Consider the following 15,881-nt stretch of genomic DNA (forward strand, 5'->3'; position numbering starts at 1 on the left):
CAATTGCAAATCAGCTTTGATATTCATCAAACATCTCTACTTAGTTTTACCTATTTAGATATATGCTAAAGGATTCTGGAAATTTTAAATAATTGAAAAAGAAGAAAGTGTTGCAGAGGAGAGGTCTTTATAAGAGTAATAAATTATAAAATATTCTTTTTTTAGACTTCTCATCTTTCATGAAATATTCAGAAAAAAATGGATTAAATAAGTTTACTATTAATAGTTAAATATTTAGGGACAATGTACTAAGTTGTGGAAACAGTACAAGTATTTAAGTGTTGACTGGTGGTGAGGAAATGTCAACCGCCAATAAATATAAAAGGTGAAAGAACAGGACTTTAAACAGAGCACACTTAGCTATGGGTCTCCTCCCCACACACAAAAACTCCTTGGACATTAATGATTTTATCTACCCTGACTGGCAGATGGGCTACAGTTCCTGAGACTTTGGCTCTTCACTCTAAAAGGGTTAGCTTTCCACCAGAAAGGATCCTCAGGACCCACAATTCATACTCCCGGCTGAGAATCCACCCTGGGGGACAAGACAAATAGACACTGAGGCAGCTAGGCCATCCTGGCCCTCATTCCCCCAGCAGTGTCCACACTGAGCATTGCTGCCCTTGTAGAAGGCAGTCATTGGCTCATCTGCAGGGTGAGTCTTGTGCTGCATAAAGTGAACAGGAGGGTGTTCGCACTGGGGACATGGCTGGGCAGGAGAGTTGACATTCTCCTAGGCAGCTGCTCTCCCAGGCTCCTCCAAGCACATTATCCACTTCTTTCAGTTTTGGATACTTCCAATTTGTGACCTTGTAGGTGATACTGTACTGGGAGGGCATGTGTTGCAGGTGGAGCAGTGACAACGCTGTCCCTCCTCCAGGATCAGCTCATTCCCCAGCCCGGGCAAAACAGCATTACTGTCTCAGACTCCAACCCACAGGCTCCAGCTCCCAGCCAGAAAACATTCTTTAAATAATTTTATAATTTCTGATTGTATTCTAAAACTTTTATAGGAAATGTTTTGTTCTCTAGTAGAAAGTCAGTCATTAGATTGAATGCAGAACCAAAAATTAAAATATCTATTTGTGTTATCAGGATGGCTGTCTATAAAATTGTAAGTTAGGTTAATTCCTCTTTCATTGTATTATATACAAAATTGTGGTGTTTATATTTTCAAAAATTGTTTTAATATTCTAGTTTATAAGATTATGATACCTATGAATTTTAAAAATGTTTAGAAGTAGATAAAGTTTATATTTTATTTGACTGTATTAATTATTTTAGAAGAAATATTTTAGAGATCATAAGTTTAATTTTGGGAACGTATTTTTGACAGGTTTTCTCAAGAAATAATACTTGAAAAAAGTTAGTTGCTTGCTGGCATTAGCACATGGGTTGAAAGATGTGTAAATAGTTACTAAAGTATAGTAGCAAATAACTGTTCATTAAGTTGATTGGAAGGGTCTTGTATGTGTCACTTGGATGGTTGTTAGGTCCAGTTAGGCTCTTTTAACAGCTTCATCAATGATCAGGCAGAAGAAAGAGACAGCACGTTAATTAAATCTCTGGAGCCATTACATCCAAGTATCCATCTATAAAAAGTGTCAGTCCAGAGTGCTTAGTTCAAATATGCTCAGAAATAAACTGTAAAACGAAAGTTTTTATACAGAATTTGTATTTCAACAAAAATGTAATGGAATAATGTTTTAAATCTTATATTGCAGAGATATTTTCTAAATTTTCAAAGAAATTGGACAAAGGTGACTTTTTGTTTAAATGTAGTCAATACCCTTAATGTGTTTTTATTTGCCCATAGAGATGAAAGAGAAAATTTTATAAGGTGTACAGAGAAATCGCAGACAAATAATTACATACAGACTTAGACCATAAAACTCAAAATTGGCTAGCCATAAGTAGAAAGCTGAAACTGGATCCTTTCCTTACTCCTTATACGAAAATTAATTCAAGATGGATTAGAGACTTAAATGTTAGACCTAATACCATAAAAATCCTAGAGGAAAACCTAGGTAGTACCATTCAGGACATAGGCATGGGCAAAGACTTCATGTCTAAAACACCAAAAGCAACAGCAGCAAAAGCCAAAACTGACAAATGGGATCTCATTAAACTAAAGAGCTTCTGCACAGCAAAAGAAACTACCATCAGAGTGAACAGGCAACCTACAGAATGGGAGAACATTTTTGCAATATACTCATCTGACAAAGGGCTAATATCCAGAACCTACAAAGAACTCAAACAAATTTACAAGAAAAAAACAAACAACCCCATCAAAAAGTGGGCAAAGGATATGAACAGACATTTCTCAAAAGAAGACATTCATACAGCCAACAGACACATGAAAAAATGCTCATCATCACTGGCCATCAGAGAAATGCAAATCAAAACCACAATGAGATACCATCTCACACCAGTTAGAATGGCGATCATTAAAAAGTCAGGAAACAACAGGTGCTGGAGAGGATGTGGAGAAATAGGAACACTTTTACACTGTTGGTGGGATTATAAACTAGTTCAACCATTATGGAAAACAGTATGGCGATTCCTCAAGGATCTAGAACTAGATGTACCATATGACCCAGCCATCCCATTACTGGCTATATACCCAAAGGATTATAAATTATGCTGCTATAAAGACACATGCACACGTATGTTTATTGCAGCACTATTCACAATAGCAAAGACTTGGAATCAACCCAAATGTCCATCAGTGACAGACTGGATTAAGAAAATGTGGCACATATACACCATGGAATACTATGCAGCCATAAAAAAGGATGAGTTTGTGTCCTTTGTAGGGACATGGATACAGCTGGAAACCATCATTCTTAGCAAACTATCACAAGAACAGAAAACCAAACACCGCATGTTCTCACTCATAGGTGGGAACTGAACAATGAGATCACTTGGACTCGGGAAGGGGAACATCACACACCGGGGCCTATCATGGGGAGGGGGGACGGGGGAGGGATTGCACTGGGAGTTATACCTGATGTAAATGACGAGTTGATGGGTGCAGCACAGCAACATGGCACAAGTATACATATGTAACAAACCTGCACGTTATGCACATGTACCCTACAACTTAAAGTATAATAATAATAAATAAATTATTTTTTTAAAAAAAGTAAGGATTTAAAAAAAAAAGAAAAGAAAAAAAAAAAAACTCATTTGTTGTTGACCATCAGCTTTTCTGTATAGCTAAGCACTGTGAACTCTCACAGCACTGCCAGCTTTGCTTCACTCTTTGAACAATCTTGACTGTAGCTCATAGGCCTAGAAGAAAGTCCATCCAATAATCTAGAGCAAGATGGACAGCCCAGAACCTCTCTGCTAATCTGGGCTAATGTTGCAGCTCAGTTATATAATTGAGTTCCTGCCACCTTCCTGAGTCTAACTTGAAGCCTTTTCCACCTTTCTCCCCTGTGCTTGCTTTAGTCCCATCTTTGTAATGTGACGGCTCTCCAGTTGCTGTGGCTTGAGTTTTCCTTCTTCTTACTAATCATACATCCCCTTCTCAGTCTAGGAACAGGAAATTTCTGTTTCTGCATTCCAGTCTCTGCTTCATGCTGACAGACACCTGTGACACTATTTACGTGGCTGCCTATCTGCTTCCCCGAATATAAATATCTCTAGCTGCTCCAACATTCAATTTTCCTGTTTCTATCTTCATGCTTGTTGAAACATTCTATTATTCAATCTTTCTAATAGCAACAATTTACTACCACAAATGATGAGTAACATATACATAAGTGTAACTAATAAAACAAAATTACAAAGAAATAAAATGTTTCCTTAATTTTAACACAAAGATAGCAATGTGAATTTATTTCACTATTATCATTAGAAGTACATATGAATTTAAAATGGAATATTCCACATTAAAACAATTCTAAGTGAATGTAGTGTGTTTATTTGCTATTAGGCCAGTCTCATTTACTAATTTCATTAAGGGAATACATGTATTATTTTAATCTGAATAAATTTTCTAATATTCAAAACTTTTCTGATGGGGGCGATTTTCTATTACATCCAGGCTTTTTTTTTTGAATTTTGCACTCAGTAATATGCTATGTACCAGTACTATTTTAAAAGTGATAATCCAATAGTACTAATTCTTTTGTTGGGAAATAAGGCAAAATGAGTATCCTATTGCTCACCAGTTCATGCTCCACATAATATGCCTGGGCACTTACCAATTTATTATCATACTTCAGTCATGCTTATCTACCCAAAGGGACCTTTTCTTGGCATGAAGCATATAAGAACTCTCCAGTTCTCTGTTAAGCTCTCTTCTTGGCACCCTTTGCCTACTGTCCAAATGCTTTATGAGGCCAGTTATCCTTCCTTCCCAAATATCCTTCTTGAATTTGTTCTCATATCTTACTATCTATGGGAACCCTGCTTTCTGACTTTCAAAATTCTGAATTTTGTATGCATTGATATGAGTGTAAATATTTAACAACCAGCTCTTCTAGAGGAGCAAAAGCCCCAGTTCATACCATTTAGTAGTTTTAATGACAGAAACGTCCACCACCATGGACAATTTCAAGCTACCAAAGTGACTTCCCTAATTAGGAGTCAGGACATGTATGTTATTTATTAATGCCTAAATTACTAGTCAGCTAGTTTAGCAGCTTAACAGCTTAAAAGAACACATATTTATTATATCACAGTTTCAGTTGGTCAGAAATTCAGGGTCTCTCAAAAGACTGCAGGCAAGGTGCCAGCCAGGGCTTTGGTCTCAAACGAAGGTTTAAATGAGCTAGTATACAGTTTCAAGTTCACTCACACAGTTGTTGGAAGAATTCAGTCTTCTTAAAGTTATTTCTATGTGCTTATTGCCCACTTGATGAAATCCTCTTCCCTGGAACTCTTGCCTACCTGAGTTAAAAACTGATCAGGAGGGGACTTGTTCTGGCAGAACCTGTACTAGTCTCAGCAAGATGACAATGAGTCCAAACACTAAGGTAGAATCCCATCCTTTTCCCCACCACATACATACACAAAAAAAATCCTTTCATCTCAAGACAACTGTTTAAACCTGAAGCTATCTGGATTAGTCCATTTTCACACTGCTGATAAATACATACCCAAGGTTTAATGGGCTTACAGTTCCATGAGGCTGGAGAGGCCTCATAATCATGGTGGAAGGCAAAGAGGAGCAAGTCACATCTTACATGGATGGCAGTAAGCAAAGAGAGCTTGTGCAGGGAAACTCCCCCTTATAAAACCTTCAGATCTCATGAGACTTACTCACTATCATGATAACAGCTTGGGAAAGACCTGCCCCCATGATTTAATTACCTCCCACTGGCTCCCTCCTACAACACATGGGAATTCAAGATAAGATTTGGGTGGGGACACAGCCAAACCATATCATTCCACGCCTGATCCCTTCCAAATCTCATATCCCCACATTTCAAAACCAACCATGCCTTTCCAACAATCCTTCAAAGTCTTGACTCATTTCATTATTAAATCAAAATTCCATAGTCTAAAGTCTCATCCAAGACAAGGCAATTCCCTTCTGCCTATAAGCCTGTAAAATCAAAAGCAAGTTAGTTACTTCCTAGATACAATGGGGGTATGGGCATTAGGTAAATACCATTCCAAATGGGAGAAGTTGACCAAAACAAAGGGACTACAGTCCCCATGCAAGTCTGAAATCCAGTGGGGTATTCAAATCTTAAAGCTCCAAAATGATCTCCTTTGACTCCATGTCTCACATGCAGGTCACACTGATGCAAGAGTTGGGTTCCCATGGTCTTGTGCAGCTCCACCTGTGTGGATTTGGAGGGTACAGCCTTTATCCTGGCTGCTTTCACAGGTTGATGTTGAAAGTCCACGGGTTTTCCAGGTACACGGTGCAAACTATCAGTAGATCTCCAATTCTGTGGTCTGGAGGATGGTGACTCTCTTCTCACAGCTCCACTAGGCAGTAACCCAGTAGGGACTCTGTATGAGGGCTCCAACCTTAAATTTCCCTTCCACACTGTCCTAGCACAGGTTCTCCATGAGGGCCCCACACATGAAGCAAACTTCTGACTGGGCATCCAGACATTCCATACATCCTCTGAAATGTAGGCAAACGTTCCCAAAAAACAATTCTTGACTTCTGTGCACTGGCAGGCTCAACACCATGTGGAAGCTGCCAAGGCTTGAGGCTTGCATCCTCTGAAGTCATGGCCCAAGCTCTACATTGGCCCTTTTCAGTCATGTGGAGTGGCTGGGATGCAGGGCACCAAGTACCTAAGCTGCACACAGCACAAAACCACCTTTTCCTCCTAGGCCTCTGGCCCTGTGATGGGAGGGGCTGCCATGAAGTCTTCTGACATACCTGGAGACATTTTACCCATTGTCCTGGGGCTTAACATTCAGCTCCTTGTTACCTATGCAAATTTCTTCAGTCAGCTTGAATATCTCCTCAGAAAAAAAATAGAATTTTCTTTTCTATCACATTGTTAGACTACAAATTTTCCAAACTTTTATTCTCTGTTTCCCTTTTGAAACTGAACATCTTTAACAGCACCCAAGTCACCTCTTGAATGCTTTGCTGCTTCGAAATTTCTTCTGCCAGATACCCTAAATCATCTCTCTCAATTTCAAAATTCCACAAATCTCTAGAACGGGGCAAAATGCTGCCAGTCTCTTTGCTAAAACATAACAAGAGTCAGCTTTGCTCCAGTTTCCAACAAGTTCCTCATCTCCATCTGAGACCACCTCAGCATGAATTTCACTGTTCATATCATTATCAGAATTTTGGTAAAAGTGATTCAACAAGTCTCTAGGGAGTTCCAAACTTTCCCACATTTTCCTAACTTCTTCTGAGCCTTCCAAACTGTTCCCACACCTGCCTGTTACACAGTTCCAAAGTTGCTTCCACATTTTCAAGTATCTTTTCAGCAGCACCCTACTCCTGGTATCAATTTACTGTATTAGTCCTTTTCACATTGCTGATAAAGACATACCCAAGACTGGGCAATTTACAGAAGAAAGAGGTTTAATGAACTTACAGTTCCATGTGGCTGGGGAGGCCTCATAATCATGGTGGAAGACAAGGAGGAGCAAGTTACATCTTACATGAATGGCAGTAAGCAAAGAGAGCTTGTGCAGGGAAACTACCCCATATAAAACCATCAGATCTCATGAGACTTATTCACTATCCTGAGAACAGCACAGAAATGACCTGCCACTATGATTCAATTACCTCCCACTGGCTCCCTCCCACAACATGTGGGAATTCAAGATGAGATTTGGATGGGGACACAGCCAAACCATATCATTATCTTTGGTTCTCCACATTAAATTATTTTAAGTTTATTTCATTAAGTAATAGCATTACCCAATTCGATTCAACATTGTTAACATTAATTTGGCTTTTGCTTCAAGAGGTATTTATTGCATCATTTTCTTTCTCTTTTTCTCTTTTTTATATTTTTTAGAGATAGGGTCTCACTCTGTCACCAGGGCTGGAGTACAGTGATGAGATTATTGCTCACTGTAGCCTGGAACTCCTGAGCTCAAGCCATCCTCCCACCTCAGACCCCCGGGTATCTAGAACTATTGCATGCACCAGTATCCCTGGCTAATTTTTTAATTTTTAATTTTTTTTTTTTTTTTTTTTTTTTTTTTTTTTTTTTTGTATAGATGGAGTCTCGGTATGTTGCCCAGGCTGGATTCGAACTCCTGGGCACAAGCTATCCTTCCACCTCATCTTCCCAAAATGCTGGGATTACAAGTGTGAACCAGTGCACATGGCCTTTGTTAAGTTTTTAATTTCTATATTTATTAATATTATTCTGAATATACACACAAGGTTGCTGAAGCAAAAGAGATTATTAATTACTTATTGAAAATAATACATGTGTAGTTCTTTTGTGCTCCAATTCTTACCTCTGGAGACATGTGTTGAAAGCTACATGTTGTCTTACACATAGGAGATCAATATTGTAGGTGAGAAATCAAAAATACATAAATCTGTACATTTATATAAGAGAGAGACAGCTGCCTCCTCCTTTCCTGAGAATGTTTCCTTAGAAACACAGCAGAGAGGACTCTGGGTTCTAATCTTTTGGGCAGTAAATAAATTTTCCAAAGGAAAGGTAAGACCAGCATATTTACAATCCAAGAGTATCTCTGCAGTCTCAAGTCTCATCTCCTCTTAAAATATAAACTCATGGCTCTGGGCAGGAAAATCTCTCTGGATGTTATCTCATTATCTACTCAGTCACAAGATAAGTTAGGCTTGTCTTATAATCTAAGTCCCAAGTTTCAGAAAAATTTGCTCAGAACTCCCTGCCTGTGCAGAAACATAAAAATACTTTCCCTACAGTCTCCCACACTTCTGTTTCTCTGGAATTTTCAATGCAGCATTAGCAAACTCCTCTGAAACCTCACTCTCCTCTGAGTAACCCCTACACCCCCTTGCCTTAACCCTAACCTGAATATTCCTTGAGGTCACTCTTTCTCCTTTTGTCCATACAAGTAAAGGATGTTCTTTTTCTCAATCTCAGCAAGGTCCCATCCATTCAGGAGATGAGGGTCAGTGTCCTTCTTGCTCTCCTGTTGCTTCCAGGTCATTTATCCCCCTTTCTTTTTGCTAAATTCTGCACTGCTGAAGTGCAAGTCATTTTAGCCATCTTATAACTTTCTCACCTCAATCCTACCATTTTCTGACTTCCCAACTATTTCTCTTCACAACAAAAGCCTTACCCTCTGGCCCGCTTTCTTTCCATAGCCATTTCTGTTGTCATTCTCAATAACAGTATCATATTCTGGACTTCCAGTCCATTGATCTATTCACTAGAAACGATGTTTTCATCCCTAATCCTATCCAGTTATCCACTCTCATGGTAATATTATGAGTTTGTCATCAACAAAACTGTGTCACTTCAAAAATAATTCCAAACATTCTATTCTCTGTTGACCTGTTCCTACCTTTCCAGCTCACGTTTCATTACACCAAGTCCAATGTTCTTCCAGTTCTTTATGACCTCCAAAGCACGAACCTCACCAAATTCTCATCATCTATCATCTGCCTGTCTTCATTTCTCTCTTTACTTAATGCATACTTAATAATTTATTCAATTACCATCTTACCACATTCATTTGATGTTTCATCTCAAATTTAATAAGACTACAATTTCACTCATGATAGTTCCTATACCTAGGCATCCTTAGAATCCTTACCTCAATAAATGATACCATTGTACTTTGATTAATAAATCTCAAACGTTTCTCTATTTCCTGTATCAAGGTCATTCATTCACTAATTCAAAAAAATTTTCCAATCCACTTTTAAGCACCAGAGAAACCATAGTTCAGAATCAGAATCTAATATAAATCTCAAACCAACTCACTGCCAATGTTTGCTCTGTGGCCCAAACCTCTATTATTATTTAATCTATAATTCTGAAATAACTCCCTAACTAACCTCTGTTCTTCCACTCCTGGCCCATCCAAACCATTCTTCATGTGGCGGCTAACATGTCTTTTTACAGAACTACTGAAGACTTCTGTAGCTGTTCCTTGCACTTACAACTTCATAGAAACTTGTTACCTTGAACTGAACCAGTGTAATTTGGCCCTTGGTCACCTTTTCTCCTCAGTACATGACACTTGCTCTCTGGGTCTCTATCTAGCTCCAGCTCTCTGTGCAACAGGGTACCATGGTTTTTCAGGTCTCAGAACTCAACAACCTCTTTACTTATGCAGGTCTTTGGGCTTGCTGTTCTCTCTGAACATATTTTTCTTTCTGGTCTTTGCATGAATGACCTCTTCTTGTCCTTCAATTCTAAGAGTAGATATTTCCTCTTCCAAAAGGCCTTTCATAAAGAATTCTTCAGCTTTCCCTTATTACCCTCAATTACAGGACTTTCCTTATTCTATCCATTGCATTTACTGCAAAATATTATTTTATTTCACACACATATATATATCATTTATTTATATAAATTTATTTGTTTGTTATTTACCTCCTCATGATAATGCAAGCCTGATACAGACAGATATAACAATATGCCATGGTTACACCTGCAGTTAATATGCCAGTAACTGCATATTAATTGGAATATATGGAATATAGTGACCCTAAATTCCACCAATATCTGTGGCATGAACAAAGGACCTCCCTCCTTTCAAAAACCTATAATCTCCATTCAACCAATAGGAGGACAATAATTTTTTAAATGGTTTCCAGAGCTCAATAGTTTTCTGAAGTCAGCACATCTCAAAGGTGAGCACTTTTCCGCATATCCTAAAAAATGATTCTTAACTAGGCAGGGCAGCAAGAGGTGATGCCCTCCTGGCCAGATACATAATTGAAGTCTTCTAGGTACATGGAAGCAAACCCCCAAAGTCATTCTGAAACATCACCTCCTACCTCCATCCCCATACCATCCCACTGGTGAAGAATCAAGAAATTCTAGGTAAAAATCTGACTTTCAAACAAATGGTTTGTTTCAAATGGTTTGGCCATTTGAAACAAATGGCCCACAAATGGTTCCTTAAGACGGCGCATGTGATTTTCGATGATCAAGTCTGTGTTCGTGTCACCAGCTTCAACTCACCACTCCCTGATTCATGCTGTACTCTGCATCAATGAAAGACTGTTCTCTTTCCTGCACACTGTGTATACACACACACACACACACTATATAAATATATATATATATAGTATTTATATTTAGGTATGTTAAATTTCTAAAGATACACAAACACACACCTTCAATAATTTAATGGTTTTGAGTGGTTGAACTTCACAATCATTTGTCATCGAAGTGATTATTCAGTCTCCCAAACATTCACATGAAGAATATTCAATTAAGCCAACCCAAAGCAATGAATTTCTCAGGTACTGAGACTTGTATAAACCACTGGTTCTCACCTTGTTGAGGGAGTCTGCATCCAAACTACCTGGACAGCTTTCTTCAAAATATAGCTGCACATATCCCTGTTCCCACCTTGCTCTACCTCACAGCCACATTATATTATTCCTTAGTTATATGGGTTGAGGAAGAATAGGTATTTTGAAAAACGCTCTTGGCCATTCTGCATTGTTCTGAGTGTTCTGCCCTAGTTAAAAATGGCCAATATAGACTCAATATTAATGGATGCTGACACATTAGAAAAAGATAGAAAAAGCAAAACAAAAATTATTTTGCATCAGGAGTTGAATCTAATCAGTGATTACATGTATCTAGATAGCTAAGTTTTTCTTCCAGATTTGTTTACCATAAATAGCTGCACCTCTGCTTTGTATCTACTGCCAAGATTAACTTATTAATTACACAAATATTTATAAAAGCATCCACAATGTGATAGCTCTGTGCTATGTGCTGGTGATACAAGCAATGAGCAAAAAGTACACAGTCCCTATACCTAACAAGCTTCCAGTCTAGGAGTGGAGTCATGTATTAATCAAATAACCACATTGATGATATATAATTATCAATCAAGATAGGTATAATGAGGGAAATAATGACAGTTCTGTGAGAGGATATTTCACAAATATCAGATTTATACTAGGAACCAGGGGAAGCTTCCTGAAAATAATTGGGCTGTGACATTAAGGATGAATGAGTTAACACACAAAGAAGGAAGAGGAAGGGTGTGCTCATGACAGAGAAAAACAGTGTAGGTAAAATCCCTGTGGTGAAAATGAGAAGTCAGGTCCCACGTATCCAAGGTTAATAGAGTGAACGGCAGAGGCCCGGGGGAAACCAGAGGCATCATGGGTAGCAAGGGTCTAGACTATCAGGGCCTTGCTGATCATTTTAAAGATTTTTTTTTTCCTAAGATCAATGATATCTCACTGAGAAGACAAAATATAGAATATCTGTTTTGAGGCAATTCTGTATTATTGGCAAAAGATAAGATTAATTTGGATTATGATGGTGGCAATGGAGATAAAGGGAAGTGGATCAATTTGTGAAAGAAACACAGGTTGGGCTTGATATGGCAGTTGAGGTAACACAGGAGCCAGGGATTGCTTCCAGTTCTTCTATTTTACAAGTAAAGTGTCATTTTTTAAACTTGGGGACAGTTTGGTGATAAAGAGTTTAACTTCGTACCTGATAAATTTGAACTATTTTGAGATAGTCAAGAAGCAAAATGTTAAATTGGCAGTTAGACATTTAGGTCTGAAGCTCAGAGAACAGAATTGAGCTGGAAATATTTTCAGAGATGATCATTTTACATGCAATAATTGAAATCATAGCATGGATGACGTTGCATAGGTAAAGAATACAGAGTAAGAATAGAAGAAATCTGGCTAGGTGTGGTGGCTCACTCCTGTAATCCCAGCACTTTGAGAGGCAGAGGTGGGTGCATCATGAGGTCAAGAGATCGAGACTATCCTGGCTAACATGGTGAAACCCCGTCTCTACTAAAAATACAAGAAAAAAAAAAAAAAAAATTACCCGGGCATGGTGGCGCGCACCTGTAGTCCAATCTACTTGGGAGGCTGAGGTGGGAGAATTGCTTGAACCGGGAGGAGGAGGCTACAGTGAGCTGACATCACACTACTGCACTCCAGCCTGAATGACAGAGTGAAGCAAAACTCCATCTCAAAAAAAAAAAAAAAGAAAAGAAAAAGAAAAGAAACCTTAAGAAATTCCAATTGAATAGCATTGACTAGGTATGTTAAGGAAGATGACCCTGACAAGAGAGACCAGAAAAGAAGCCATAGAGGCAGGAAGAAATCCAGGAGAATAATGTGCTGGAAAAGCCAAGGGAGGAGAGAGGTTTAAGGATATAATCAGCACTGTTAAATGATGCTGGACAGTCAAACCAGAAGATAACTGAAAAGTGTCCACTGAACATAGAAGCACGGAAATCTTTAGTGACATAGTGAGAGCTCTTTTGTGGAATAACAGAGTAAAAGTTCAACTGAAATAACTTAGGAGTGAAAAATGAAGAAATGCAAACCGCAAGCATAGATAATTCTTTCAGAAAGTTTGATTGCAAAGAAAAAATGGACAATAGCTTTAGGACTTATACAATGAATACGGTGTTTTATTTTATTTGTTTTAATAAGAGGCATTCACACACACACACACACACACATATACATACCATACGACACAAAGAGATAAGGAGCAGAGAAAAAGGAGGAGAAAGTAAGGGTATTATTGGTAATGAAAGATTCCTGAGAAGATAGGGCAGCAGGAGACCAAAAACAACTGGAAGCTCTTACCTCAGACAGACATACAGGGAACTTCTCTACTATAAAAGCAGTGGGGATGAGAGATGGGAAACAAATGCAGGTAGACTGGGACATTTGATTAGCATGGCATTTAAAGGTTAATTCTACACATTTTGTAAAGTGGGAAAAGATACCTGCCAAGAAATAGAAAGATATTGGGGGAGGTTTGATGATAGTGGAGAGGACTTGAAATAGTTTGGGCTGTGGTTAGAAGAACCTAGAGGAACTTCCAAGCTTCATGAAGTCCTGGGCAGGATTAGGAACCAAACTGAGGCTGTTGATCCTGAAGGGAACACCTTTTATTTCTTCAAATTCTGTTCTTCCCAAACATTACAACCCTGTTTGCCAGCTCAAATTTGGGATCTTAATTTGTACCCCTCTTAAACCATACTATATTGCTCTGGGTGTGTATGTGCGTGTGTGTGTGTGTGTGTGTGTCTGTCTGTGTCCGTGTATTTGTGTTTATCTTCCAGTAGGATCATAGCACCTTAAGAAACTTAGCACTTTGGGAGTCCGAGACGGGCGGATCAGGAGGTCAGGAGATTGAGACCATCCTGGCTAACACAGTGAAACCCGTCTCTACTAAAAAAAAAAAAAAAAAAATACAAAAAAAACTAGCCGAGCGAAGTGTCGGGCGCCTAAAGTCCCAGCTACTCCGGAGGCTGAGGCAGGAGAATGGCCTAAACCCAGGATGCGGAGCTTGGAGTGAGCTGAGATCCCGCCACTGCACTCCAGCCTAGGCAACAGAATAAGGCTTCGACTCAAAAAAAAAAAAAAAAATTAGCATTAATTTGTCATCCCATTGTATGCTTGGTTTAACACACTATGTACAAATTCAACACTTAATAAATATTTGCTTCGAATAAATATATAGGTGTTCGTTTGAATATAATACAGGAAACATAAAAGGTTTCTAGAGTTTTAAATCTCAAACATCAATTCCTAGATTCAGTCCCAGACATACAAAATCTTCAATTTTATATATAATTCCAGAATGCCAGATATCTGAACTCACATACACTATGACTCTTGTCTGACTGTAGATATATTTGAACTAGTTATTCTATAGAGTTGTGTGCCTGAACGTTTTTTGCAAATCTTTCTGCAAATTGTCTCTAAGGCAATAACATCGCTGAATCAGATGTATACTTAATAAACAACCACAAGAAAGAGCATTTTACATGGAAATGGAAATGTCTTTCTAAATACACAGGTAGAATAAAAGGTTCAGCTATAAGATATTTTGATTTAAGTTTTATCATTGAAATTAAGGAACCTGATACTTAACCTTCAAGAGCTGCTGTGCTGGTGAACGGAAAATTATTTTTGATTACAAAACAAGCAGTTAATGTGCTTTGATTTTAAAAGATTTGCTTCAGAGACAGTGAGGTTAGCTGCTAACTTGAATTTCAAAATGAGGCCCTGATTTCCTGTTGTGGAGAGTCTTGCTGACATGTCCCTGGGTTCCACAGCTATGCCTCGCTGCTTGAGTTTTGCTTCATTGTGTCCTTCTGCCCACATACTTGAGGGTTCTGTCCTCCATTTGCCATCGAGCAGTTGCCTAGGAATCCATCTGTCATCCGTCTTTCACACGTGCACCACCCAAAGGAGTCACTCCTGCAACACATCAAAAGTACTTCTGTGCTGAGGAACTGTCTGCATTCAAAATCCAGCAGAAAATAAGTTCAAGGGGAGACGCTAAAAACACATGACTGGTTTGACATACCAAAATAATTGCAAATGGGAATAATTTAGCAAAAACATGATAAACAGAATGGCAAAATGACTAGTTATGTACACCTAATATATTAATATTCAAGGAAAGGGGTGAAAAAAGTAATACAACACCAAAAGGTTTTAAACCTATGAATAAAAAGTAGAAGGGTAAATTAATATATAGGGTGAGCACTTTGATTATTGAATACAGAAATACTTCTACTGCTAAAGGATAGGAGATATTCAAAAAATAAAAATATAAAATAGTAAACTAATTTTTTAAAAAAGATATTCCCAACAATAATTATTCATGATAATGCCAATACATAAAAAAGGATTTTAACATTTATATTTTGGTATAAAGTTTGCACTGATCTATAACCTGAAAGAAATTTGGCAACAAGTAATCAAGGCATTGTCTTCATATTGTCTTGTAAGTCTCAATAGCCATCAGCATCACTAACACCTCAAAAAATGTCCTGTGCTTTAAAGGGGTGGGGAGCTCATCTGATATACTGTTTATCCCCTTGATACTAACAAAGAAAACTGGCAGAAGTGAATTTGTGCAAGGAAGGGCAGAGAATAAAATTTTAAAAACCAAGGCTATTAGTCAAAAAGAATGAAAAAAAGAACACTAAGTTCTTCAAGGAAAAGTGATTAAAAGCATGACACTCAAAGGTCCAAAGGGAATAAATGATTCAAACAAGGCTAGAGTGTTAAAATATACATCTAGAAGGATTTGACACCTAAGTTTCTAAAGGACCTGAATGATTTTCAACAGACCTCAGGCTAAAAATTTGTAATGAGAACTTCTCAGAAGCAAATACCAAGGGGAAAAAGTCAGTTGTTAATAAAAAGGAATTTGTATTTGATTTTCATTAGTTCACATTTGTTTAATTTTCCTGAAAGAATATGACTTTAAAAAGAATAAAAGAAAATA

The 15,881-nt window shown here is 38.0% G+C and overlaps 1 pseudogene; it reads right to left on the bottom strand.

Moving 5' to 3' along the window:
- Positions 1-496: 496 nt before the first annotated feature.
- LOC119620055 (DNA-directed RNA polymerase III subunit RPC10 pseudogene) lies at positions 497-9,495 on the bottom strand (annotated as a pseudogene).
- Positions 9,496-15,881: the final 6,386 nt, after the last annotated feature.

The sequence above is a fragment of the Chlorocebus sabaeus genome, chromosome 3 (assembly GCF_047675955.1).
Source record: "Chlorocebus sabaeus isolate Y175 chromosome 3, mChlSab1.0.hap1, whole genome shotgun sequence".
Lineage (NCBI taxonomy): Eukaryota > Metazoa > Chordata > Mammalia > Primates > Cercopithecidae > Chlorocebus > Chlorocebus sabaeus.